Source organism: Pyrgilauda ruficollis, unplaced genomic scaffold (assembly GCF_017590135.1).
Source record: "Pyrgilauda ruficollis isolate IOZ18807 unplaced genomic scaffold, ASM1759013v1 scaffold53, whole genome shotgun sequence".
Lineage (NCBI taxonomy): Eukaryota > Metazoa > Chordata > Aves > Passeriformes > Passeridae > Pyrgilauda > Pyrgilauda ruficollis.
In genome coordinates this window covers 460,289-488,175 of record NW_024526933.1, presented here as the reverse complement: position 1 = coordinate 488,175, position 27,887 = coordinate 460,289, and the positions used below count along the sequence as shown (strand labels likewise).

The 27,887-nt window shown below is 33.9% G+C and overlaps 1 protein-coding gene across 1 annotated transcript in view; it reads right to left on the bottom strand.

Annotated features, from left to right (window-relative positions):
• The window catches only part of LOC121360697 (contactin-associated protein-like 4), a 201,163-nt gene that overhangs the window by 96,760 nt on the left and 76,516 nt on the right, over nt 1-27,887 (bottom strand). The gene's annotated exons all lie outside the window — the stretch shown is intronic.

The following is a 27,887-nucleotide window of genomic DNA, read 5'->3' as shown; positions in this document are numbered from 1 at the left end:
GTAATGAAAAAATATCAAGGGATGTAACTCTAATGAAAAATATAATTGATTTTCAAAAAAAAATACCATTTATCTTTTGCAAAATGAGATTTTCAGGAATCTATTGAAAAAATCAATCTAATACTGGCAAGTAAGGGAATATAAATTTTTTACATTAGGGTGGTTTTAAAATGTTTAAGTAGATGAGGATTTTTTAAATGCAAAAACTGTTAATTTTCATGGTGGAGTTTTTTTTTGTTTTGTAGTTTTGTGAGTACATGTGTTTACATGACTGTGGTTCAAAGTGATCAATAAACCACAACAGCAATAATACTAGTGTACCTACTCTAGCTAGATCTTCTGTCGATTTTGGCATTTGAACTTTTCACGAGAACAATATTCCATAAAGATAAAGTGGGTTAAAATAAGCTAAATTGTAATTATGAGGAAAACTGAACATATGAAACCTTTAATCTTCACACTGTGAATGACAAGTGCCTTCTACATAAGAATTTAAAACGTGCTGTAGGATGAGCAGACACCATACCATTGTTTCATATTATTGTTGAATATTATTTTTGAGGTTTGGGTAGAAATGAAGATTCTCAGCCATCCTACCAGAAAGAACAGAATTCTGATTTAGTTCCTCTTATGATGTAAATCTTGCCATTACCAATATCAGAAAGATTAATCATCTCTTTCAAGAGCAGTGAGTTTAGCAGTACAAATTAAGTACAGACCAACATTCTTTAAAAAATTGAATTAAAGAAACCTTTTCAATTGATTATTTAATTAAGTTACTTCTCTGTACTAAGATATATTCAAAATATGCCACAACAATTTGGTTACTATTCACAAGTAATGCTGGTCCTATGGAACTGTAGTGCTAACTTCTCTGAATTACTTGAAGGTAGAATATGAAGAAAATTCAAGCCTGTAGATATCAACTGCACCTTATAGATTACTATTCTGTTCTTGCAACTCCATATATTTCATAGACATTTACATTGGAAAACAAAAATTAAAAAATTAGACTTACAAGGAAATGGTGGTTGACATTTTCACTTAAAGACATTTATATAGATTACAAACTTGACTTTAACGCTGTTGAATCAGACACAATATTTTTCACCTGAATGTAAACTGTCCCTGAAGAATCATTTATCTCAGAATTATTTTGTTATGGCAAAAGGAATTAAACTAAAGTACTTACAAATGCTTTAGCTTTTCACGTTTGCAATGACACAGAAATATTGGTATTTTTCCAGTGCAAAAGGAAGTTTCTATTATTGGATAATACATATGGCTTTACAAACGTGTGACATCTGTTCTGATGCTGAATGCTACAAATCCTGAAGCAGCAGTTCTAAAAGCACACTTTTAGGTAGCAAAGTTACTTTTTTTTTTTCCTATCAGAAATAAACAGGTTTGTCTGAAAATCTTTCTCCAATCCCACACTCAGAGTAAGAGAGTTGTGAGCTCTTTAATGGAATCTTATTCAAGGCTTGCACTGTGAACATCTGTTTTCAACAAAATAACGTTAAAGTACAAATAATTTTCCCTAGGACACAGCCTATAGTGTAGCATATGATCTGAGAAAATAAACAAGAGGTATCAGAGGTTTCCCTATAGAATTCTAGGGAGAAACTGATCCTATGATATAAAGCACAAACAAAATCAAAGGCAGGCCACAAAGAGAAAACACAGTATAAAATACAGGGCAGAGCAGTTTCCATCTTGACTGCAGTTGAAGAATAGTTGTTGCCACACAGTATATCATTTTTATTGTAGAACTCTCTCAGCTTCTAGCACATCTCTGAGGAATATCTTGAAGTACTACTCAAGTAAATCAACAAAAATGAACTATAACTTGATAAAAGTGGCTTTTAGAGATTTAAAATTATTTCCATACCATTTAAGTCATTGTCATGGTTGTAACTGTCAGGAGCCCAATTAACTAATATACTGAAGTCATCCGTCTTTGGAACACCTGACCAAGATAGAGATATTACACCTGTGTATGATTTGAAACACTGAAGTGAGCAAGAAATGGGAAAAGCAGCTTTTCTTTTCTAGACGACAGTTTAAATTCATTTCAACTCAGCAGTGATTGAATAACACAGACAGAGATTGCGTGCTGATCTGTGGAAGATTTTGTTGATCTTAATCCAGTTTCTAATGGAAAGGTTCAGCATCCTGTCATTCTGTAAACCACAAATCTGGAATTAGTTTTGTGTTTTGAGCCTTACCAGCTTCCATATAAGACTGGAAAAGGTAACACAGTGTCCTTCAGTGGAAGTGACAGTTTTAGGTTAGGAACGAGGAGCTCTGCTAGAATAAAGGCTGCTTCTCTACTTAGTCTGTGGTTTGTTTTAATGAAGTCACCAAAAACTGATTTCTTTTCTCTGCCTGAATACATGTTATATTACAAATATATCGTCTTATACCACTTATAGGATATTGCTAATTGCATTGTTAAAGTTATCAATTTTCAAAGAAATTGGTGAACTTAAAAATCTAGTGCAGGGCACACATCTTCTGTAGATTTCTATTTCTGTTTTCATGCAATTGGTGTACAATGGAAATAATGTAATATTTCTTTTTTCAATCTTGGTTTTCTTTGTTTTATGTAAATATGAAATATACAAATAAAAAAAATTTTTCCTTCTCAGTTATTGAAGTTCAGTTGACTTGAATCTACAAATAAAAGTACCTCACCTTGGATACTTCTCTTCCATTTAAAAATGAATATAATACAAACTGTAAAAACTTTATTTTTTTTTTTCCAAATTGTCCCTTTTTGTTTTAATCTAAACATCTTTAAGATAAATTTATCAGCTCAGGTCAGAATTTTGCCATTTTTCCATTCTACACAAGCAGATTTTTCAGGTTAAAAATTGTACTGTGCTTTACTAGTCAATTGAAAACCACACCCTACTCTACACATCATAATGACTGTCTTGGGAATACTCACAACCTCTTCACTACCCCTTACTGTTCCTTATGGAGATTGTATCCTAAGAACCCCTTCCATTGCATCCTTGGACTCCTTTTTTTTTTTTTCATTTTCTTTTAGAATATTTATATATTCCATTCTTCTTGTCAGAAAGCAGCAGTTAAATATTATTAAGCATATTACCTATTTCAGCAAATAAAAAGGTCTTTTTAGCTAATACCAAGAACATCTTCGACATTGTGATCCTAGAAGACTTTTAATATAGAGTGATCACCTCATGTTTTTCCTCATTATCAGAGTCTCTGAACTAAACATCTTTATCATTCCACAGACACTAATTTTTTCATTCTGCTCTTAAATTTTTTTTTTCTCATTATTTTCAGGATTTTGTAAAATTGGTCTTGATTTAGAAGACAGCAGGAGTAGAAATATATAACACCCCACAGTATCAGTAACCCAGTACTGTTATAAAAAGTAATAAATACAGCTTAAATGCTAACCTGATCAAAAGAAATTTAAGTGGCCCATAAAGCTCAGGAACAGTGGAATGCTGTTTATAGCAAAACTTTCCATATGCCCTTCTCATATATAATACCTTTTTCTTTCCATTAATGTCTTTTGAGAATTAAAATGGGTTTACTAAAAAGAGTTTTACTGCAGCTCCTTTTTAAATAGCACTCTGTAGGATGGTATATTTATGCACTAATTTGGTACTCCTGAAAATTTATTATCAGGAATTAAGTCAAATAATTTAAATCACCTTCCAGGAGCATAACAGTAATATAATGGTAATTTCTTCCCTCCCCCTCCTGAATTCTGTATTACGAGGCCTTAAATATGCTAAGACAGCAGTGGACTGATTTGTGGAAAGTGCTCAGAAGAGGTTTACGTCTTCAAGTACACGAATGTAGCTGGGATGGAAATATTTTCTAATGAGAGACTTTATTTTTCTCTCTTTCATAATGGGACAGGACAAAGCCTTTTCGTTTCACTGTGAAATCTAAAATACTGCCACGATACACAAATATTTGCTTTTAATGAAATCACATAACATTATATCCACAATTTTTTGAATGTCCATTAATTGAGTCTGTGTTAAAAAGTGATGTAAATTCAAGATGTGATCCTAAAAGTTGTGCACATTTATCTGAGAATGAGATGCTTTGTTGGGGCTGATTAGGGCTGATCATGATTATATTAAACTGTAATAAAGTCAATGACATTGAAACCAATACTCACAATACATCTCTAATTTCAACAGACCAGCCTCACTGCCCATTGCTTTTTGCTTTGAGACATCATTCAGTGAAATAAAAAATGGATGCAAGTAATCCAAAAGGCTACTAGTTTGTTCCCAGAAGGATGGCAAATTCTGTGCATGAATTCCCAGAAATCCATTCTATCAGACAATCAAGCAGCTGAGCTCACTGGAGTGACAGGCAAAAACAGAACTAGGTGAGGGTTGCAGCAGTCCTACCTGTCTTGCCCCAGCATTGCCTGACTTTTGCTTTTTTACTGTAAGAATAACAAAGACACCAGGTAAAAAAATTACTGCTAAACAAGGTCATTAACAACAATATGCTGAAATTTATATCTATGCTTTATCTTGTATTAATTTTCTTCTCCTTCTTCTTTCATTTTTTTCTTAATTTAGTAACTCAATGAAAATATCAGAATTATTTAAAGATTCAAAAAATGCTTAGAATAATTTCTGATGGTAAAATATATACTCCTTGCAAGAATGGAAAAAAATTGCCATGAAATGAAAGCTTTTTCTAGGAATGGAATTTAAATGCTGAAAAGCTGAAAATATTTCTAGGAATGAAAGCTATTGTTTCTGGTTTTTTAAATACAGAGCTGGACATGTGTAACAGCTGTTCTAGGGATGACATAATTTACTTTCTTATTTAGTAGTTATGTCTCTTCTGCTAGCCTGAAAAGGTTAGACTTCTTTTTAGCAATGTTCCTGTGAGAAGAAAAAAGACTCCATATAAGGTAACTAGTTCCTTGTTGATTTCAAATTTCATCGTATTTCTTTGTAACCTGGATTTTTTCCTTAATATTTCACATATTGAATTTTTATTTAAAACATATTAAAAAATTTGACTGAGGGTGAATGTATATGAGATTATGAGATTCAGTATATTTATCTAGACTGAGATGCATTCAAATGTCAGCACTACTTTTACGGAGAAATCGTTCCATACCAAAGATATTTTATGCTCTTCACAGAAAGTAACAATTTTCTTTCTTGGCAATGTTTAATGCAACTAGAAGAGCAAATTTACAGTTTGAGAGTAAATGAAATTCCCACCATGCCTCAAGAAGAGCATACATTTTAGACAAAATACTTAATTAGACAAAATAATTTTTTCTGGAACTTATTTACATATTCATCATATAAATGGCATTGCATATACCTAGGCAAATACTATCTGCATGTTAATCAAATTTTATCCTTTGTTCAATTGTTACCAAAATGTAATGTCTGCAATCAGTTACGTTCTTCCATGTGAGATTTTGTGTCTTAGAAAATAGAGAACTAGCAGGTCAAATTTACTAAAGAAGAAGGTAGAGAAATTTAAGGAGTTTTATATTACTTGAGGGAGTGTGCTTGACCCACATTTCCTGAGAAACAAAGATAAAATTCATACTAAAACAAATAGTATTTTTTTCTTTCTTTTGTCTGTGTTCACCCTGGTAATAATATCAATAATAGATGGATGAAAATGCCTTTTAAGTTTCAATTCTTATTTTTACTAGGGATATACATAGCAAAAAATGTGACTTCTTTTTCACTTTACACCCTGATTACACCGTGATGAAATCCCACTACTGATTATTTACATTATACCTGAACTAATCCACTATACTAATTTTTATCTCCTTAAAATGACTTTGGCACCAACAGAAGGACTACCACATTCTAATTTCAAGGTGAGATATTGTAACAGCAATGAAATAAATATTTTTACACCATGAAAACACATTGACAAAATCTTAATTTGTAATTGCATTGAATCTTGGGCTTAAATGACATATACTGAGACACGGTAATAAAAAAGTTTTAATTTAATTTTAATCATAAACCATTAGTGAAGCTTCATGTTAAATAAAAGCCCAAATCAAGATCTACAATAACAAACAAATACAAAATTTCAAAATACTTCAGAAACTAAGCAAAATCCTGATAAACCCTTTATAAAATAGTAAAAGAATACCCCCTGTTCAAGATTCTTATAACAGGAGGCTAATCAAGAAACTCATAGAAAACAAAAGATATTATCCAGAGCTGAATAATATTCCACAGTATTGATCAATAAACTCTGCAGTCTGAAATAACATATGGCTACAAGAGCAATGATAATGAGATTTTTTTATGACTGTTTCATAATACTAAGTATGACTTACACCCCTCTTATACTATTTTTTCTATAGTTCAACCCACTGACTGAAAAAAAGGGAAATTAAATATGAACGTATCTTTTTTTAGAATAGGAAAAAAAAAGATTTTTTTTCTATTTATTCCCTGCAATATTAATGATCCCTTAATGCTCATTGCACACCCTAATGACTAGGTTGTATATACAGTACAGAGAAAAAATAAACTGGAAATGTTACGTGATTTCTTACGACATTAGCACAGAAAGATGTCCTCCAAAGAAACTCAACCTCCATGAAAGTATATAGCATATATATATTTACATATATGTAAAATATAATGTATGTCAGTTAAAGAACAGCTCTTGATTTGCTATTTATCATTTATTGATTTTTGCACTCCTTCAATAGCATCTTAGGTCTCAAAAAAATCATGCAGTTCCATTTATTTTATTGGAAGTCTGAAACATGTCTAATTTTCGCGTTGAAACTGTCACATCCAGTCAAAACTGTGTCTTTTTTTAGAATGACACAAAATAATTTCGAAATGTATACTTCTCACACATGAGGTTCTTCCCCACATTTCTATTAGAAGCAGTTCTCAATCAGTCAGTAGCATGAAAGAAGAAATCCTTTCCATCTAATTGAATACACATGGCTAAATACCATGTCACAGCTTCATACACTCTGGATTAAACTACTTCTATCTCAATGGCAGCAAGCCAATCCCCCTGAACAGCCAAAAGAACCATGAAAGGCTACCCAGTCTAGTTCTGAATACCACTTAAAATACACAACTTTTCTGACTATGGTAAGGAATAGAAAGAAAATTGAAGAACAAAAGTGTTTCACAGTGAAGTTTACCCACAATAAGTATCTTCTTAATAGATGTGTCATACCATCCTCCCTGAGGGATATTTGCAGCGCCACCCACACTCCATTTCTGTTTCTGCTTTTCCCTAAGGAATTGCCTGTTGAGTTCAAAACCACTATGGTCTTTTCTAAGGCTAGGACTGTAACTCTGCCATTATTCAGACAATATTCTTAAATGTAAGTGGACAACCAACTACAAAGACAAGTACTGGAGTTAAATGGGATATCTATGTGATTGATGACAAGCACAAAGACGGATGATAATTCTTGTACATGGTATGTAACAACTTCTTTTTTGTATTTTTTTTTTCATAACTGCAAGGCATTATTATTGTCTATGTAGAAGAAAGCAAAAGAGAAAAAGAAATTTATCCGGAGTCAAAATTACCTTTATATTTAAGATCTGAAATATCTGGATACGTTAATATTCACAGAAGGAAATGCAATGCTAAGTGCCATGACTGTCAAAACTTAGAAAATTCAAAAATATGTAAATTAAGGAAGATTAACCAATTTTTCAGATTCTTCTTGAGAATGTAAAATACTTTAGTGTGCTTTCTCTGGGTTTTCTTGATTTCTGTGAGAGTGAAAGAGTGAGAAAGTGTAAACAAAAGGGAGGGAGTCAGGCAGAGGGAGTGGGACAAGGTAAAGAGGAGGGAGAGGTATTTAATTTATTGGAATAGAGAAGCAGTTTAGAAAATTAATTTGAATTTAGAAATATGAACATTGTGTAGCCTTCTTATCAGTCTATGTGTTATATTTTCAAGGAACATGGAAGTGGATTTTAGTCTTGAGCATCCAGTTGACTCTACCAAGGATCCTAAAATTTTCTAGTAACCCATCACACGTGCATATATATATAGCAAAGGTATATTCCAATTACTGACTGAATTTTGAGGGAAAAAAAAGACATAATAAGAACAGCATTTTTATCCTACCAAGGAAACAAATTGCACCTATAATGGGAAGAAGTGCTGACATAACATATAATGAAAGACAAAAACCCAAAAAGTAGCTCTCAAACTTGTGCTAAGATCTATGTATCTTACTGTTCACTTACATCCTGTGAACAAGTGTCATCATTCAAGAATGTTGCATAAGTAAGTGGGGTATTCAGGGTCTTTATGCAATTGGTACCAGCACTCTAATGGGTTGAAGAAACTCCATGCAGAAATGAGGTATTCTTGCTTTCAAGAAGCACATTTGCCGTTTGAGATACAGACTGTCAAAGGAATTTAGCAGGTAATACGAATTTGTCAAAAAAACCACAAGTACAGAAAAAAAAGTAAAAAACAAATCAAGACCAAATATTTTGAACTATCTCTAAAAGAAGAGGTGAACATGTTTCTGCTGAAAACTATGGAAAAAAAAAAAAAAGGTTTTCTGAGTCATGTTCATGTGCTGCAATTTCTCATTTTTATGTTCTGTACTTACACCAAATTAAACTCTAGCTTTACAAGGAAAATCCAGGAAACACTGTTTGATTATGATACCTAACACAGCCAATTCAATTGTATAACAGTAAAAATCTTGGCTTATACCATGTAAAAATTGTCTTTTTGAGGATTTTCTGCTTAATATCTGAGAAACCTGGTATACATATTAGATAATTTATTGTATCTGATTACAATATTTGATATTTGCTGCCATTAAGAGAAAAACATTCCTTCTGCAATTTTTCCTCTTACTAACAGTTCTGTAATTTTAATTTCCATGCTGTATTTTTATGTAATGAATAATTTTCTCTATTAATAATTTTTGTGTTTCAGTTATTATAGTATTTATCGGTTCCATCAGTAATATTATAAAAGAGAAAACACCAAACTACATTGATAGTGCATTAACATATAGATTAAAGACAATTTAGTCTTTTCAAAATATGCATAATGTGCATTTATTCACAGCTGCATACATTCAGCTAAATTTAGGACAACTACAAAGCTAAAGCAAACAAGTAGCCTGTGAGGTGTTTCATGGAACTTTTCATTATAAACTGTGTCTGAAAACCACTAGGTTTCTAACCTGAGCACAGCCATTATTACACCAATTTTTTAAACACTAATATGTAACAGTTTGTAAAAACTACAATTAAAAATTCAATTTTTGCTATCTTTAGGTTTTGCTTTTTGCAAAGTTGTATTCATGAGTAGTTCAATACTTCCTTGAATTCAGGCTGTGCAGGGAGGTAAGATTTATTTTCCTAAATACCCTTGTATAATACATAACTTAAAACTTGTATAATTCAAACTGCAGAGCGTAACACTTTAAATACTTCCTCTCCCAAAGCAATAGTATTTTTTGTAAGTATAAAACAAGATATTGCCTTTTTGTAAACACTAGGTTGGACAAGAGGAATAATTATAATTTGGCAGGATCTACTATCTGCAAAGGCCTTTATTACTTAATTTTCTTCAGGCTTTCTCTTTTGTGCACAGTAATTTCAAGGAGAAATACAAATATAAAAACCTCTGTTGATACAGTATATTTTTGTATATTAGCACAGGATCAAAGTGCGTATTAGGCTGATGTGGATGAAGCACTTATTGATACATGTCTGACTGTGCTAGAATTGACTCATTTATTAGTCTCATCTTGCAGACACCTAGGCAATCATGCACAGTTTCCTGACTCGAGTTTATATATTGATTTCAAGTGAGCAATATTATTAATACTAGGACCCCATGAGTCAGAAATCATAAGAAACAATGTCATGTCATTTCCACGTCAATAATCCAAATCATTTGATGATTATGTTTAATCATCAAATGTGTTTAAATCTCTCTTTGAAAGAGAAGTCTTTGTTTAATTTGTTTTGTTAATTATGAGAAGGGAAACTACTCTCAAAGAGGGTACGCAGGGGAGTGCATAAAAAACCACCTAAAGAAATTACATCACACCCAAGTTAGGATCCCACAGAAACTCTACAAGAAGTGCGTAGATCTGAATAAGATCATAAAAAACCCAACAGAAATAAAACTATTAGATGGAGAATTCATCAATTCCTGGAAATATGATAATTAAAAAACCCAAAGAACTAGAAAAACCCAAAGAAAAATATTTCCTGCTCTGTGAAAGAATAGATCAACAGATGTCCAAATAAAATGCTTAATTGTGCAGTCTAGATACAAATAAGCATAGCTGAAGATTTTATCACTTTGATAAAATTCTGACTGTGTACCAATTTGTACCCTGGTGCACGTAAATATGAATTTCTCTCCATATTTTCCAATGATTTTGAATGGTTTCTGGAATTGCAGGGTGTTAATGGTTCCATATCCCAGTAAACCTAAGTGCGAATCACGTATCATAGGCCAAACATATTTTTCCTGGTGCTATAAAAATAAATAAAAAGAAAGTGTATCAGTGTTTAAGTCCCAAAGGCATCTAAGAGAATGAGGAAAATAGTACTGAATTGGATGGTGTTTGCATTAGATTGATCCTACCAGGGGATAAAAAAAGCCATCAAGGTCCTCCAAAGAATAAGCCCTCTGCTGCTCCTGATTGTTCCATCCTTCTTACTGCCTTAATATCCAGTGTTAACTAGTTTTTTTCATAAGCTACTCTGTTATTAGCATTTTTTGGTTTGGGCTGGGCGCCTTTTCATTTTTGTAGGGGATACATATGTGTATGTGTATGTGTATGTGCGTGTGTGTGTGTGTGTGTGTGTGTGTGTGTGCGTGTGTGTGTATAACAAAATTAATTAACATCTTCTAAATTTTTTTGGTCTCCAAATATTAATTACACTATATTAAGTAAATATTGTATCAAGATTAACTTTCAAAGAAGGGTCGATCTGACACATACCACCCATCTGATTTTCTTCCTTCACAAGTCAGAGAAAAAAATTCTTTAGTTAGTTTCTTGAATTAATTTGAATTAAGATCTTTTGTTTCTTTCCTGTGAGGGCCACCAAGGACTGGAACAGGCTATCCAAAGAAGCTGAGGAGTCTCTTTCTGTGGAGATATTCAAAAGCCATCTAGACGCAATCTTCAATAATGTTTTCCAGGGGACTCTGCTCAAAAAGGGAGGTTGGACTAGATGGCCTCCAGTGGACCCCTCCAAATTTAGTAATTCTGAGATTCTGAATTCAGTGATTAATGAGTTGTGAAAACACAAGAAAGGTTAAAAGAAACCTTTTTTAAATTTATCAATGCTCTTTTATATAGAGCTGAAATTTGCAGTGTATTATAGAAAAGAAATATATACAATGAAAGAAATCAATTTTGATGACAGGTTAGTTTAATTGAGTGTGCTTTCCTATATGTGATAAGGAATTTGAAAATGAGTATGGCTTTGTAATCCATCTCCTGTTCATTTTATCTGACTATGCTTTGCCCATTAGGGAGCAAAAATACCATACTTACATTCACTAGAATAGGAAAACCATACAAAATTTACACACTTCCTTCACATTTTTTAGAACATAGAAATAAAAAAACCTGAAACAACACAACAAACAAAAAAAATCCCCAACCAACCTAACAACCAACCGCCCCCCAAAAAAACCAAAAAGGAAAAGCAATAAACAAACAAAAAAACCCTAAAGAAACAAAACAGGAAAAAACGCCTCCCAAAACACATACAAACAAACAAAAACACTTATTGTGCACAATGTCAGTCCAGTAAGATAGGAGGAGATATAGACATAAACAGGAAAGACATTTCTTGATGAATTAATAGATCCACAGAAGAGAAATTGGTGGAGACAAGGAGCAGATTTTAACATGCTGTCAGTGGAGAATCAGAAACCATGAGAATTTTTCTACAGCCTGTTTGTTGAATGCAGCAATGCTTTGTCACTGGCATTCAAATTTTAACATTTTGCTGAAACTACCCTGTTAGGACAAAGAAACAACAAGTACCTCTGGCCAAGTACTTTCCATTGTCTTTAATAATAGAAGAATAGCACTGGAGCAGACAATTTGGCTTTGGGCAGACATTTGGTAAACCAAGAAATGCAACTGTCAAAAGCATCGTTCTTTCCACTTAAAGTGAATTTTTATTTCCCAGTGTAAAAAATGATACCTCTGACCTGTCAATTCCACTTGACACCTTGATGGTGTTGGTGTCCTCCACTGAACCAGTGCTTGCCATCACATATGTGGACTGTGCAGAGAGTTGCAGCAAAGAAGCATGTGGCTTTACATATGGTCTTGTGTATGTCCACTTGCCATGCTATTTTCACATCATGTTAACTGTGAAACTAACCCTAGATGCAATTCGATCACGCAGTACAGATTAACATAACCAGAGTGGAATTAGCATTCTTTCTAAAAATGCATTGAAAAGGTAAGGAAAAATGCAATTTGCCTGTCTCTCATACTATAAAAGTTGAAGAACCAAAAGAAAATATGTGAGGAACAGAGGAAAACATTTACATGCAGCAGGATGCAAAAAATCTATAAATATGATCAAGACAATACAGTCATTCAAGAAAAAATGGAAATAATTTGTAGTCTCAAAGAAAGAAAGAAAATTTGGTTAAAGTTAAGTGAAGAAAAAAATCAAATTCACATACGGAAATTATTTACTAAATGACACACATAAAAAGAAAACTTACTATTGTGGTCAAACACACTTAAGAAACAAATAAAGAAAGTGGATTAGAGGCTTGAGTCCACTAGGTCTAAGGTGTTTTTGGAATTCCAGAATGGAAATCATAGTTCAAGTTTATTTCTAGCCTATGGAAAGCTTCTTCATCACTATGAGTTAAAAAACAAAACAAAACAAACCCAACAATTTTCATAGGAGTATAATGGAAAGAGATTTCAGGGGGTCATGTACTTTTCTTCATGCAATTTGTAGTACGATTACACTGATATAGACTTACATTCCAGAGCTTGAACAATTATGTGTGTGTGTTTGTACATATATATATATATATATAAAATATGTGCTGTAGTTTAGGTAGTGTTCCTGAAAAGAAACAGAAATTATCCAAAGTTCTTTCTCTATTTCAGTTAAAATTAAATTAGTATAACTCTGATGAAAAAGAAAGCTCCGTGCAAAGTCTTACAGTTAAATAAATATCAGGGATCCAAAAACTTTGACCTCCTACCGAATTTGAAGATCTAGGCATAATAAAATGTCTATATATCTTAACCTCGGAAATATAAGACAAAACAGAACACCTCATCTTCAGCAGAGATGACAAAACAATAAACTTGGGTCCACTTTATCTCCTGTTATTCATAACAGCTCACAGTCTATTAATAAATCTGACATCTCAAATGGCTTCAATGCAAAATATTTTCAAAATTAAAAAAAAAGAAAGCATAATATGCTTTCCTCAGAATTGCCAGTTTCTGTTCAACTCTGATATTTCTTAAGAAGATGAAAAGTAGAATGCAAATCTTTTAAAGCATACTTTTATTTACCAAAGTCATAAACTTACTTCTGTCTAGATGCTGATAAAAAAATTAACTTCTTTTTTTAAACTACGTGGGCAAGCTTTTTAATTCAACATATTTTTAAAAAATAATAGCAAAGAAATGTTTCCTAACAGTGAGAAAGAAATTTGTGGTTACTATGAATGAACTGGAAGGTAATAGCTAAACAAATCTCAAGCTATGACTGTTCTCCTAGTAATTTTAAGATGCCTTAAACATCTGTCTTACTGTTAATAGACTGATCTCATGCCATCAGTTTCATGTGGTGATCACTTGTTTTTGAAAAGAACCAAAAAAGCCTACATGAACTATCCATGGATTTTTCTAAGTGTTTTTGAGGTTTTGTCCATTTTAAACATTATTCACAAACAGACTGACCCATATAGAGACCTGAGGAAAAGGCATACACCCACCTAAATTTTTTAAGAAGACACAAAAGATCAGTACAGAATTCTTCATGTGCATATTTTTCCATATAACATAGGGGTTTTTACCTTCTTTTGATAGTTAAGGATGCAAGACGAATATAGAGGGTTCATAGAAAACAGCACTCAACACTGCTGAAGATAACACACGGACACAAATCACAGGCTCTTTTTTAGGCTGAACAATAGACAGGAAATAGAGCTGTTTTTCTTACGTCAAAACTTATCTTCTGCACATATGCCTGTCCCTTGTTCCCTCTCACTATTGAATGATATTATTGTCCATGAGACTGTTCCTTCAAAACAAGGACTGAATTAATGAAGCCTGGACAGATTTCCATAACTATTGTTTTCCAGTAATCTGTTTCAAAAAACTACTTCCAGTTACATTTGAGCAAAAAAGTCCTTCTAACAATTTTTCTGGCATAATAATATTGCTATTATCACATGCCACACTCAAAAATGTTAACTGATACTGAAATCAGCTTTTAACACGAAAATGTTGTTGCCACTACCTTCTTTATTCTAGAATTTTTACAATAATAAGTTTAAGTTTTCAAGATAGCATAATTTTATTTCAAAAGGCAAACTACTACAAAGCGGAAGCAAAGAACTATTAATATGGAATGAAACTAGTATGGCTTTTTAAAATGAATTTTTGGAAACATATACTAATGCTGTTTCCCAGAAATTTTATGACAGGAGGTATAGTCTAACAAAGACCATTTGTTCTGGGGATACTTAGGCCCCTGCGCTGGAAGGCAGGAATGAGGAGAAGAATGAAGGGCCCAGAATTAAAGGGGAAATAGTGACCTGCTACACTACTTAGTCACACACAGCTCTACCAAGCCAGATGGAATTCACCCATAGATACTGAGGGAGATGGTAGAAGTGCTTACTGAGAGACTTCCAAGCACTGGTCAGCAGTCCTGGTTAATCGCAGAGGTCTTGGGTGATTCAAAGTTAAATGTGAGCCTCACCTACAAGAAGGTCCAGTAAGAAGATACAGGTTTATTCTTTCCCTAATGTAAAAACATTATTTGCACAGGCGTAATGACTCAAAACATCTCAAACAACTACTTATTCTTAGGGTTTAATGATATCATAGTAAGTGACACAATAGAGACATAAGATGTATAGAGATCTCTAGTTTTAGACAGAAGCAACATTTTTTCCAGTTAACATTCTCAATTTTTGTCATGTTAGGAAGAGATAAAAGAGATAATAAGCTATGTGTTGGAGGTTAGAATTCTTCCTTTTGTTTTCTTTCTGTTAGGGAATTTTCTCCCATTTTGTTGCTAAGAGACATTAACAACCGGGTAGTTAGAGAAACGAAGTTGCCCTGGGAAGGGTGCAGCTGCCTGCTCTCTTATCAGAGGGTTTCTCTCGGAAGGGCAGGGATACTGTGAGAACTGGTCTGGGAAAAAGGGGGCTGGGGCAGCTCCTAGCTCCCTTGCTCTCTCAGCTTTGGAGAAAGATGGTCAGAGCTGCTGCTTACGGAGGATTAGCGGGGGAGGTGTGAGAAGGGGGAGGAATTCACTGCAGCTGCCAGAGCCCAGCCCGGTCCTGCTTCTTCTGCCCTGGGGTGAGCCTCTGCTCGTGAGAGCAGCCACTGAACTGACACCTTATTAATGCCCAACCTCACTAAAAAAAAGCCTTTCACTATCTGCTCCACTGCCTCAGGAGAAAACCCCAGGATCCCCAGCCCTTTCCCCTCCCAGGGAGCCTTGGGGCTCCAGAGCTGGGCCGCAGCCCTGCCATTCCTTCGCCACTGCTCTGGCCTTTTGCTACACTATAGTTCTGCACACCCTGCCTGCTGGGACACCCTGTGGTTCCAGCTACAGCCTGCCCTGATGTCCCAGCCACCGCTCTGAAGTTCCTGCTGGAGCCCACTTTTGCCAGCCGTGACGGAGCCGGGCGCCACCGCACCCGCCCGGCCCACCGGGAGCCAGCAGCGCCCCGGCCGGCTGCGGCCGGAACCACACCAGTGGGGAAAGTGCTTCAAGAGCACTTTGCAAGAAGTGACTTCCATGGAATTTCTGCTCTCGTTTGCTGTCGCTGCCACTGCTGTTTGTTTGCCTTGCTATACACAAGAGTAAAGAACTGTTATTCCGTTTCTCATATCTTTGCCTGAAAGCCCCTTAAATTCAGAGTTATAATAATTCGGTGGGAAGGGCGTCATATTCCCCATTCCAAGGGAAGTTCCCGTCTTCCTTGGCAGACACCTGTCTTTCAAACAAAGACACCATGTTAAAATATATGACATGCCTATACTACTTCACAGGTATCTTCAGGAATGGTCATATTTTCTGGGAAACACTGTTATTCTGTTCCAGATTCAAGATTTGAATTGTTAGGCATTCCACTAAGTCTAATTTAAGCGTGTTGTAACAGGAGAAACAAAGAGACACAATGGTAGATGAAGACACTGTTTCAGACCCTGGTAAGATTAGATATGAATTTTTGCTTCACTAGTTTGCTAATTTCAGTTTTTTACTGCTCTGCTGTTGATAATAAGATTGTGGGACAACTGAGTTTATGATGGCAATTTTTTCAGTCTGAGAAACATTGAGGATAAAACTGCTGGCCTGAATCTGAAACTCTTTCAACTCTCACCACCCACTCCGTGCCAGAATGCGATGGAGATTGATGGACAGCCAGAAGGAGAAACCAAAATGCTTGCAATTTTCAGTAATGCAAAGAAGAAAGGGAAAGCTTTTGCTGTTGAGATCACCACAAATCCCTCTTTCTGCAACTCGAACTGCCTTAAGTGGAACATTGCACCTGCTCAGATTTGAAAGAAACCTTTGCTAACTCCATAACCTAAAATAGAGAAGGAAACTATGCAGAAAGAAAAATCTCTGACATATAACAGGAAAAAGGAATCCTCAAAAAACAACAATAAAAATTGACCACTTCCTTTGCTCATCTCCCAGTACCCTAAAATAACAACTTTCCATAAGAGAGTCTAGTTAGTGAAGACATCATAAGACCAATCTAATCATAAATTCATGTGTTAAATCAAGCTGCATAGTTTTACAGATTAATTTAAAACTCCAGATATGCAACTCCTCATCTCTTATCTGCGACATAGTTCATCCTGCTTTTATAAAAATCAATATAAAATTAAGATATGAAGAAGAGTCTAAATAGGTGAATTTTCTAGTGGAATATCCCAAATTTTCTCACAGTCGACTTGCATGAGTGTGATAGCCCTCTAAAACCTAGAGTCAGCCTTAGAAAAGCAAAACCTGAAGAAAACATGTGTGTTCAGGGCTAATTAAATACACTGAATATATACAAAATGCATCAGTATCAAGGAGTAAAATCCTGCCCAACTTGTTGATTTTGCTAGGTGAAAAGCATGAAAACCCCCTACTTTAAATCTCAGTCTTTCCCTTGCATTAAATAAAGCCCATCTTTGGGTCTCTCATTTTAAAATTCAAATTACTTCAGAGTCTTAACCTGGTCATAACACTGCAGCAAGCACATTCTCATGAAGTCATCACATAAACTCACCACTTAATTAGCCTATACACAATCAATTCATTACTCGTGACAAAAAATTTGCCTGGACCATTTTCATTAAGAAGACATTGGTAGTGGCTTAGACCACCGTTGTTTAATAATATTCTTCTTGTGTCTTAATGGTATTCTTCTGTAGCTTTATACATGCTTCTGCATGCTTTTGGGGATTTGTTGACCCAAGGGGGAGAAAAAAAAGATAACTCTTTTCACAAATATACAAAGAATTTGAAGCACAGTAAGTTTTCACTTTTTCTCACTTCTCAAAATAAGCTATTGTGTATTTTCCTAGGGACCAGAGGTAAAGCCTGACCTTTGTACTCATCTTTTTATCCCCACCAATAGCAACAAACACTAAGACCAAACAGGTATTAAAACATAATTAGCAACAACTGAGGATGTGTTGAATGCTAAAACTCTTTTTGATATATCTGATAAATTTTGCATTTCACTGATCAAAATTTTCAAGGTTATTTGTCATCACATATTTGAATTGTGAGAGACTGAAATGTTATGGTTAATGGCTCTTAAGAGGAATAAATGCCCAAATATTTCTGACTGCAGCTGAATAATACATTCTAAGTTTTGAAAGATGGAGTTGTTTGAAAGAGTAATATAGGGTATGTTTGACTATGATAAACAGATTCATAAAAGTAACTGATAGAGCTGTTAAAACTTGCCATGCCAAGGCTAATATAGATAGATGTGTCTCTTTGAGGCAAAATAATCAGTTAAGTCAGCAAAATCATGCATAAAAGCTAAAAAATACTTTTCCACTCTTTTTGTATTTTCCAATCAGTAGACTGCTACAGAATAGAGCCTAAGTTAATAGATCACAAATTTGAAAAAAAATCCCATGCTGACTCCAGTTTGTATCTATGACTAGGCACTAACACCACCTAGTTTTTAATATTCCATTAAGAACATCGAAGCCCTTAACTAAGGGATTAGCACAAGTATCTACAGCTACCTGATGGAGATTCAGGATATTATGCAGTTAAGTTACTATCCTTTTTCCCCAGATATTCCTGTCAGTAACTCTAATAAATAATAACAAATGTTGTGATTATAGGACAAAGCTGCACAGCCAGCTAGTTAAAAAAATATGATTATTGTAAATGCCATGGAGTCCCATAAGAAATTCTCTGATGTCTTTTACAACATAGAGGGTGATAGCAAGACCAACAAATATATAGAATCCATGACCTGTCTACTAACCCAAATAAAACTTTATCTAAACAGGTAAAAATAAAATTCAGATGTTTTTTATTGAAAATTATGGAAGTTACTGAAGTCTACCCAAAAAAGTCTCTATGCTTAATACCTGCCCAAATATGTGAACATCACACAAGGAAATCTGCTGAAAAACTTACAGATAAATTAACAGATATAGGAAATAAAACCTTTTGATAAAGAACATACTTTTGTTTAAAATAAGTTAAATGCTGTAAATTAGAAAGTTTCATGAAATTTTCTGATACTTTGACTCAGATCTGAAGATCAAAAAACCATGAATTCTAGCTAGCATATCCACAGATAACTATATAGAAAAGTAGAGGGAGGGTCTCCTTGAGGAACATTAAACCAGTTCTTTTCAGTGATATTTTAATTAGGGCTACTTAACCTTGAAAAAATAAGGCAATTTAAAAAGTGGGAAATAATAAGGTATTCACCGAATTTTCAAAGTATAGATCTGATCACACAGAAATCTCTGCTAGATATGAATAGCACTGCTATAGCTGCTGAATCACTTATTTAAAACACACTGAAATATTCCTTACACAATTTAAATCTAGCAAGTGTTGCTCTGATTTTTTAAGATTTTCTAGGCCTTCTGATGTTTGTATTCTTGTATCAAACTTTCTCACACACTTTCTGTAAACAACTTATTGTTTTGCATTCTTTTATAGAGGAGGAGAAACTTGATGGACTGTTGGTTTGTCCAGTGTCCTTGGAGAGGTGACACTTTCACCCTCCAATCCACTGTCACCTTTGGAAATCTATAAATGTTAGAGTCAGAAAATAAACTTCCCTTTTTCCTGCCTTGAGAGCAACAGCGTGTCGGCATCATGTTGTCTCGTGTCCTGTAGTGACAAGCAAGTTTCATACAAGGGAAGAAATATGCAAAAAAGTTCATTCAAAACTACTTACCAATGACCTTCAAAACAAGTGGTAGCAAATGTCACTGTCTGGTAGCAGAAAATGTAGATTTAAATGGATTAAATGCCTATTCCTAAAACCTATTCCTTATTCAGCATAAAAATGCATCATAAGATTTAAGTACATGCCCAGTAGAGGAATAACATTCCTTTCCATTTATAGAAAATATAGAAAGAAGAAACTACACAGTATTGATATACAAATTACTAACCTATTTTGTCCTTACATGATTCAAGTTTCCAGTAATTAATCAAAAATATATAAAGCACAAGCTTGTAAAACTTTAGTAAATTTTATGCCATGACCAATACTATGAAGATATGATGATCACATGGAATCTTAGCTACAAAAAATATGCACAGTTAAGTTTTTACGAAGATACTGCTCAGGTCAGTATCAATTGAAGGTGAAGTTGATAAAATAAGACATTTACACTAAGAGGTATATGAACATTTTACTTCAAAAAGCAACAAAAATTGTATTCACTATCTCAAAAAAATTATCTTTTTGTGTATCTTTCTGTCTTAAACATAGAGATTTCATTTTTAGAGTGTGCCGGAAGGTCACAAGGAAGGCTAAGGTCTGTTTGGAATTAAATCTGGAAAGGGATTTCAAGGACATTGGTAGTAAAAGGAAGATTAGGGGAAATGTGGGTCTGATGCAGAATGATGCAGGTGTCCTACAAAGGACACAGAGAAGGAAGGGATACTGAATGCCTTTCTGAGTTTAGTCTTTACTGCTAAATGTAGGCCTCAGGCACCCCAGACCTCTGTAAGCAAGAGCACTAAAACAGGTTGCCCAGTGAGGCTGTGGAGGCTCCTTCTTTGGAGACATCCAAAATCCACCTAGATGTGATTCTGTGCAACCTGTTCTAGCTGATTCTGCTTTAGCAGTGATGTTGGACTAGATGATCTCCAGAGGTCCTGTCTCACCCAAACCACTCTGTGATTCACTCTATATTTAAACTGTATTTAAGAAAACTACTTTGGAAATAGATTTCTATTTTTTTCCCCAAAAGTCTCTGCATTCTAAAAGTGTTCAGAAGATAATTCTTACCCATTATTTAAAACCTTAACTACATGGACACATTGTGAGGCAGAGGTTATCAAGGTTTCCAGTGAATGCTTAGACATGCGTTTATGAAACAGAACAGCTATAAAAGAATAAAGGCAGATCTTAGTTCCACAGTAGCCTGAAAACTGTCATTCAGTCATATAAGAGAAGATGAATACTAGCCATGGCATGTGTTTTACAGAAACTCAGACACAGAGAAAGAGCAGTAGCAGATAAAAATTGGATTGAAAATACTGAAATACTATTGACAAAAATCGGATTCCTAAAAGTTAAAACAGGAAATTGGGCATCTAAGTGTATGTTGGAGATGCCAAGTTCAAGAAACACTTATATCTCCAAACTTCTTTTCCTACTTTTAGGACTTCAGTTTCAATTTGTAAAAAGGTTTGTAAAGGAAATTTTAGTGTCTAAAATGGAATTGTGAAAATGATTCAAATATTACTACGTTGTAGACATGATGAATTGTTAAAATAACTTGTAAACTATTAAAATGTCATGACCATGGCAATACCAGGGTTAAGATATTGTATAATCAAAATAATTTGAGGTTTTTTCTGAACTTCAATGACCAAAGTTTTTATAAAAAAATCAGTTCTTTCACCTTGTTAACTTTAAACTTCAGGAATTATACTAGGCATAAAACAAATCCATGTATGACAGAGACATTCTTCAAATTAGGTCTGAAGTCCATTTCTGAAAGTATCTTTGCTCTGTTTAAGGAGAGTGGCTGGAATAAACAAGAGAGAAGCTGAATATGTAGTCTGCTACTACTTAGTTGCTCAATAAGCTTTGAGCAAACTGAACACATTCTGTTCTGATTATCAAGATGAAATGCTTTCTTCAAAGGCAGCTTGATTTCTTCAAGCACACAATCTGTCTGTTGCAGAAAATAGGGACAATATTTTCCCAGCCATAGCACAATTTTCCTCATCCATCATAAGTCATTTTCAGGCAAGCATATGGGTTCAAGCACAAGCTTCTCATATTAGAATGAAAATGATAGGGATCAGTGCAATATCACTCTAGAGCAGCCAGCACCTGAAAGGAGAGACAAAGAACTATTTTTTTTTTAAATTTTTTTAGTTCTAATTATTTCTATGGCATTTTCCACATACATATGAATATTACAATGTTATTAAAATAACCAATAGGTAAAGGCAACATAAAATAATTCATCATATATCACAATGAATTATTTTAATGGAAAAATGGTGCACTGGCATCAATATATTTAGAGTTAATATGTTTAGAGTACTAATAATCAGAGATCTAAAGAAAATAATTACATTAATGGAAAAGCATTATTTTTAACTTACAAAAACAACTCAAGATAATAGCACTGTCATTTACAGGATTTCTGCATTTTAGAAGTGCAAAGTCATTTATAGTACGAACTCACTAACAAAATATGCAGAAAAGGCAGAAGCAAAGAAGTGGATGCTTGTCGTTTCTCTTGTAGCACCCAAATATAGAAAGTTGTAGCTGCTTTGCTATTGCTTATGATGCAGGTGGAAACTGTCTGGAAAATATTCCTGATCAAGATCAGTCCCAGAAACCAGTTCTGGTACACAGTTAATAGTTTGCATAGCAGAAATCTTTAAAATAAAAAAGTATCATCCCAACACATTTACATTTGATTCCCAAAGCTGCTACTAATTTAATGACGGCAACATTAATGCACGCATTTAAAATAACCTGTGAATGTCTAAATCTAGAGAGTATTTACTTCCGCATGCTGTGGGATTTGCATATTTTCAAGGCATCTTGCTGTTCTTGATTAAATACATGTTTTTTTAAATGTGTGTATGTGTAGCTTTTTTTTTCCATGGTTTGCCATAATATACATACTGTCAATATAAATTTTACTTGTTCTGGCATTAACAATTCCTTTAATGTTTACCCACAAAAACTATATAAGTTTTATTAAAGGCACTACATTTTTTGCTGATGTTTCTATCTTTTTTTCCTTCCTTTTAACTTATCTTAAATATTCTGGGACAGGTTAACCTTGATGCATGCATTCATCTTTTCACCTAATATAAGATATTTTATGCAGTACATTAATCATTGTGACTGCAAAATTAGCCTTATTAGATTGCCATTTAAGTGTCTAAAAATAGCACTGCGGTCAGAGTGCTTTGAAAACAGAAGCAGATAGAGAAATGCTTAAGCTCATAAGGTAAGTTCAGAAATTTTATGTTTTAAATGTCTTAAATAAATATTAAAATGTCCTCGTAAGTGGAAGTTTATGCATGCAAACTATTTCACAAAGGCATTTGCCCAGTAGTTCCCTGTCTGTGTTATGCCACCTGATTCCTTGTATTTCTGACTTTCTTCATACTTAGTGTTTCCTATTTCCCTTGAAGTTCATTTTATACCTCGAGTTAAGAATATTCTCGTCCTTTGTTTTTTCCTGCATCCGCCTGCATCTTTTGCCAGTCAAGAAAAACCATCAAATGCCACCTTAGTCAGTTCACAGACAACACCAAGCTGGGCAGATGTGTTGATATTCTGGAGGGTAGAAAGCTCTAGAGAGGGATCAAGATGGTCTAGATTGACGGGCTGGGGCCAGTTGTATGAAGAGATCTCAAAGTCCAAACACCCCTGCCATGAGCAGGGATACCTTCCATGAGATGCGCTTTCTGTCACACATTTCCTCTTTAAGGGGGATGACTCCTCACACTCTTCTGTACTTCAGCATGTGTCCTTATCACAGACTGCAGTCCTTCAGCTACTCAATGGTCGAGTGTGGGTCTCCCATGGGGGTCATTACTACATGCTCTACTTTAATTCATACATAAAGAGATTCTCTCTTTCCTGTGACTAACACAAGAAGTGTCAGGCAGTCTGAAGTCACAATACTTCAAAACTGTACCTATGGAAAATGTAGTGATAGAGTACCCATTGAAATTATCTATGGCTTAGCTTGCAGAAGGAATCAACAGAAAAACCTTCTGGGTTCAAAAAGTAATTAGCAGCAGTCCAAAAAAGTACCACAGGTAAAAGTAGTAGTCTTTTGATACTAAAGCGAAGCAAATTATGATGAAGAATGAAGACTCTACTCTCTAAGGAAGAGGATCATAGCAAACATGAATCACTGAGTCTAAGGAAGAGTCACCAGCTTTATCAAAACAGTTCTTTAAACTTACAATGTGATTATCACAGAATACTTGTGATACAGTATTTCTTAACCTGCAACTTTGATAATTGTGAGTTATTTTGCACCATGGGAAATCTCCAATAAAAAAAAAAGCCCCAGCTCCTTTAAAAAGGAAGTTGTGAATATGTGTAGCAATTCATATGCAATTAATTCTTCACCATCCATAAAATTATGGTACATACCATTAGAATAGTAACTGTTACAGAGAAAATACTTCTGTGTAAATTCACAGGGTTGAGGATATTATGATAAAATGATCTTACAGTTTTAACTTTGGCCAAGTTTAATTAAACAACCAGTAGGCCTCAGAACCTAAATGTATGTACAAAAATAAAGACACATAAACAAATTTGTCTTCTAAAAGAGAATTTACTAAAATGGTCATAATTTCCCCAGATTTTAGCTATTTTTGTCTATTAGTTTTAATTTCTGTCTGGAAATAATTGTTAAAGGGAAGATTCAAAACAAATAAAACTGAAAACTCAGATCCAGGCATGGAATGGATAAATCACTATTCTCACAGGAAGAAAAAAATCCACAAAGCTGAAGGCTGAATATATGTGTATTTCCATAGGTGTGTCAGAGAATAAACAGTCAACATTAAATCAAAGAGGAATTGCATTTCTTTTGTTCCTCAAAACTCCTGCTAATGAATAACATCGGGCTTTTCTCCATGAGTTAGATGACTCATGTTTTCAGTGAAATTGTCAGCCATGGGAAACTTGTTATTCAAATTGTGAACTGCTATACTTCTTCCCCCTCTTAACTCCTTCCTTTTAATGTCTTTATCTTATTACTCTCCTTTTAAAAGAAGAGCCATTAGTAATGTCAAGGAGAGAGTACACAGCACAAAATCTCTTGTGATAAAAAAGTATAAATTTAGTTAAACCCAAAAATTATACTAGTTGAAAGGGTCAGTATACATAGCCCCAAACAGACAAATATAATTACAATAGGAGATTTTTCACAACCAAAATACAGGTGATATTATCTAGAATTATGAGGAAGAATGCAAATACAAATCAAGAAGACAAATGAATAGCAATTCCTCCAATAAAGGTAGTATTTAAAGACATAAGATTTCCTAGTACTTCTTGAACAAAATTTAGCATATATTCTTATGATGTTTTACTGTATACCTCCTGAGGTCTGACAGAAGAGAAGTGAAAAGAATCATCATTTCCAGAGAAAAAAAATATGATCATTTAATATACAAAGAGATTTGAGGCCTCTGCTCATTTTAAAGGTTAAAAAAAAAAAAAAAAACAATGCAAAAGATTGGGCTTGGGAGTTTGAACTTACTGCATATGAAACTATCCTAAGGAAGAGGAACACAATAAAAAGATTGAAGAATATAAAAGGGCACAACATGTGTTGTTCAAATACTTCTATATTTATGGTAAAATTAAAGAAAATAGAATATTGAGCTGAATTTATTTCTTTCCAAGATTCAACTAATCATTATCAAAGGGAATTATTTCTGTGAAAACATGTTTCTTACCACTAATAACAACTATTTCACTTGGGAATTATCTTGACCAGAACTGTACCAATTACTAAAAGAGATATAAATATTGATTCTAGTAAGGTCTGACTGAAAAAATCTTATAATATATATCAAGAGCCGTGCAGAAAACACTTACAGCTCACTTTAAAAAGACAGTGACAGTAATATCACTGAGGACAGAAATCAAAATGTATGGTTGAAATAAGAAAAATTCTATTGTAGAACATATAGCTAAAAATACTTAACAGTACTTTATCTGTAGCGACAGGAGTCCTAGGAATTAACTATAATGGAGTTAGTCTTTCAAATACTCCTCTAGTAATTAAATTATTTTAAGCAATAAATAAAATCCACATAAAATACAAACTTCCTACAGTTATGAGAGAGCAAGTAAGGCATACATTTGCAGAAAAACTAGAACACTGAGAGCAAAATGTATTGCAGGAGTAAAGATTACAGTCTCCATGATGCGTTCTAAACCAATTCCCAATATACAGAAAAGTGAAAACAAATATTTAATAATTAGCAGCAGGGAAGGGACAGAGGATAATCTCACCTAACAACAGAATTTTTAAATCCAAATTCAGCACAAACACACAATGAACTGTTTTATAGGCAGGGGAAGGTGAAACATGGTTCATTTCAACCTAAGCAAGTCACCTATAGTCAGAGGAGCCAGCCTGGAAAAAACTACCCACTCCACAGACTATTAAGAGAGTTTTGATAACTAAATAATTCACAGATATGTAGATAATATTCTTTCACCTCAGTTATAAAAATTTTACAGAGGATGAAAAAGCTGTTATAGCTGCACAGTGACACGAGTTTCAAAACCTTAAGATAAGCCATAAGGAAACAAAGACAATTCAAAACTAACATCTGAAAAGAAAAATAGAAAGTAGGAAGCAGTGAATTTGCAGACAAGAGAATTATCTCTACTTAAGTCTACAAAAAGTGATTATGAAGTAAAAATTCTTTTTTCTAGTGAAGATTTCAACACAGCACCCTCAGAATTGGACAACTTCCATCATTCTAATACAGAGAAGTATTAAGAAAATCCTATAAGTTACTTCTGGTCAGTAGCCTTGTAACAGGCCAATGACTCGGTTAAACATAGGACAGAAAAAACACAGTAACACAGTAGACTTTATAAAATAATGTTGGAGGTTCTTGCCTTAATGAACTTGAACATGTCATTTAAGAAGTTAGCATAAAGAGAAAACAGTCAGAGAAAATCTATAAAATAAATAGGGATTTAAGAGTTTCAGCTTGAGACTAGATCTGTGTATTAGTTTAGAAAAGAGAAAATATATTCCCCTAGAAGCAGAACTCCTAAATAAAGATACATAAAAAAGATCAATAGAATGCCCTGAATCTGATGGTTTGCATCCTTGAATTATTCATTACTGCCTGCAAGCCATACCTTCAATCTGCATTGCAATCATTAAAATAATAATTTTTTATTAAATTCGAGATGATGGAATTGAAGCTTCACTTTTTAGCTCCTATAGATCTAACAACCCCCTTTATCCAACGTCTGCATCAGCATTTAGCTATTTTTCTTAACTTTCATTTGATATTTTACTGGTGGCAATATTCAAGAAATAACAATCTGCATCACTGTTTTCAATGCCAATATTGGATTTCAAAAGAGCCGTCACGGAAGAGATCAAGCTGCCCCACCTCTCAGATATGTTCTGTCAGTCTGTCTTAAGATGAGCAAAGACAATATTGTAGCAGCTTATGCTCATTTAACATTTGGAAAATTGATTGATTTTCTTACTCCCTACAGCCATATGGATTAGAAACTCATTTATTTCTCTTTGTTATGAAAACACAATCTGAAGCAGAGGTATGTAGCAAATTTTAAAAGCAGGATAATTATGCAACAAGTAAAACACTGCATAATCTCATTATACCATAGATGGGTTTTGACAGTAAGAGTGACAAGAACAATTTGAATTTGAACAAAATCAAAATGCATAAAATGAAATACATTTTAACATAATGTTTAACTGCAGCAAGAAATAAGTGAAGTCTAAGGCTTAGAAAAATTTAGAAATTAATCAGCTCTATGCATGGAGAACAGAATTCACTTGACAGGATACAATAACATAACACAAGTTTAAATATTCTTCCTCTAGTCCAAGCTGCCAATTACTGGGGATCAAGGAAAGATGCAAGCCTGTTCTGAAACTATATAATCCACTTTTTCATGTAGACTTGGGACATAATCTCTCAGGTTTTGTACCCTTTGCTCTCATTTATATTCATGCAAAAGGAAAATTATGATCTTATTAATGGCTTATTAATTATCATTAATATTTACAAAGGTAGTCAGAGATAAGCAGGTTACAGCATCAGAAACTAGACTCTGAATTTGATGACCAAAACTTAAATATTGCTTAATTTATTTATTTTGTAAAAATAGACTGGGATTTGCTTGTTAAGATTTTA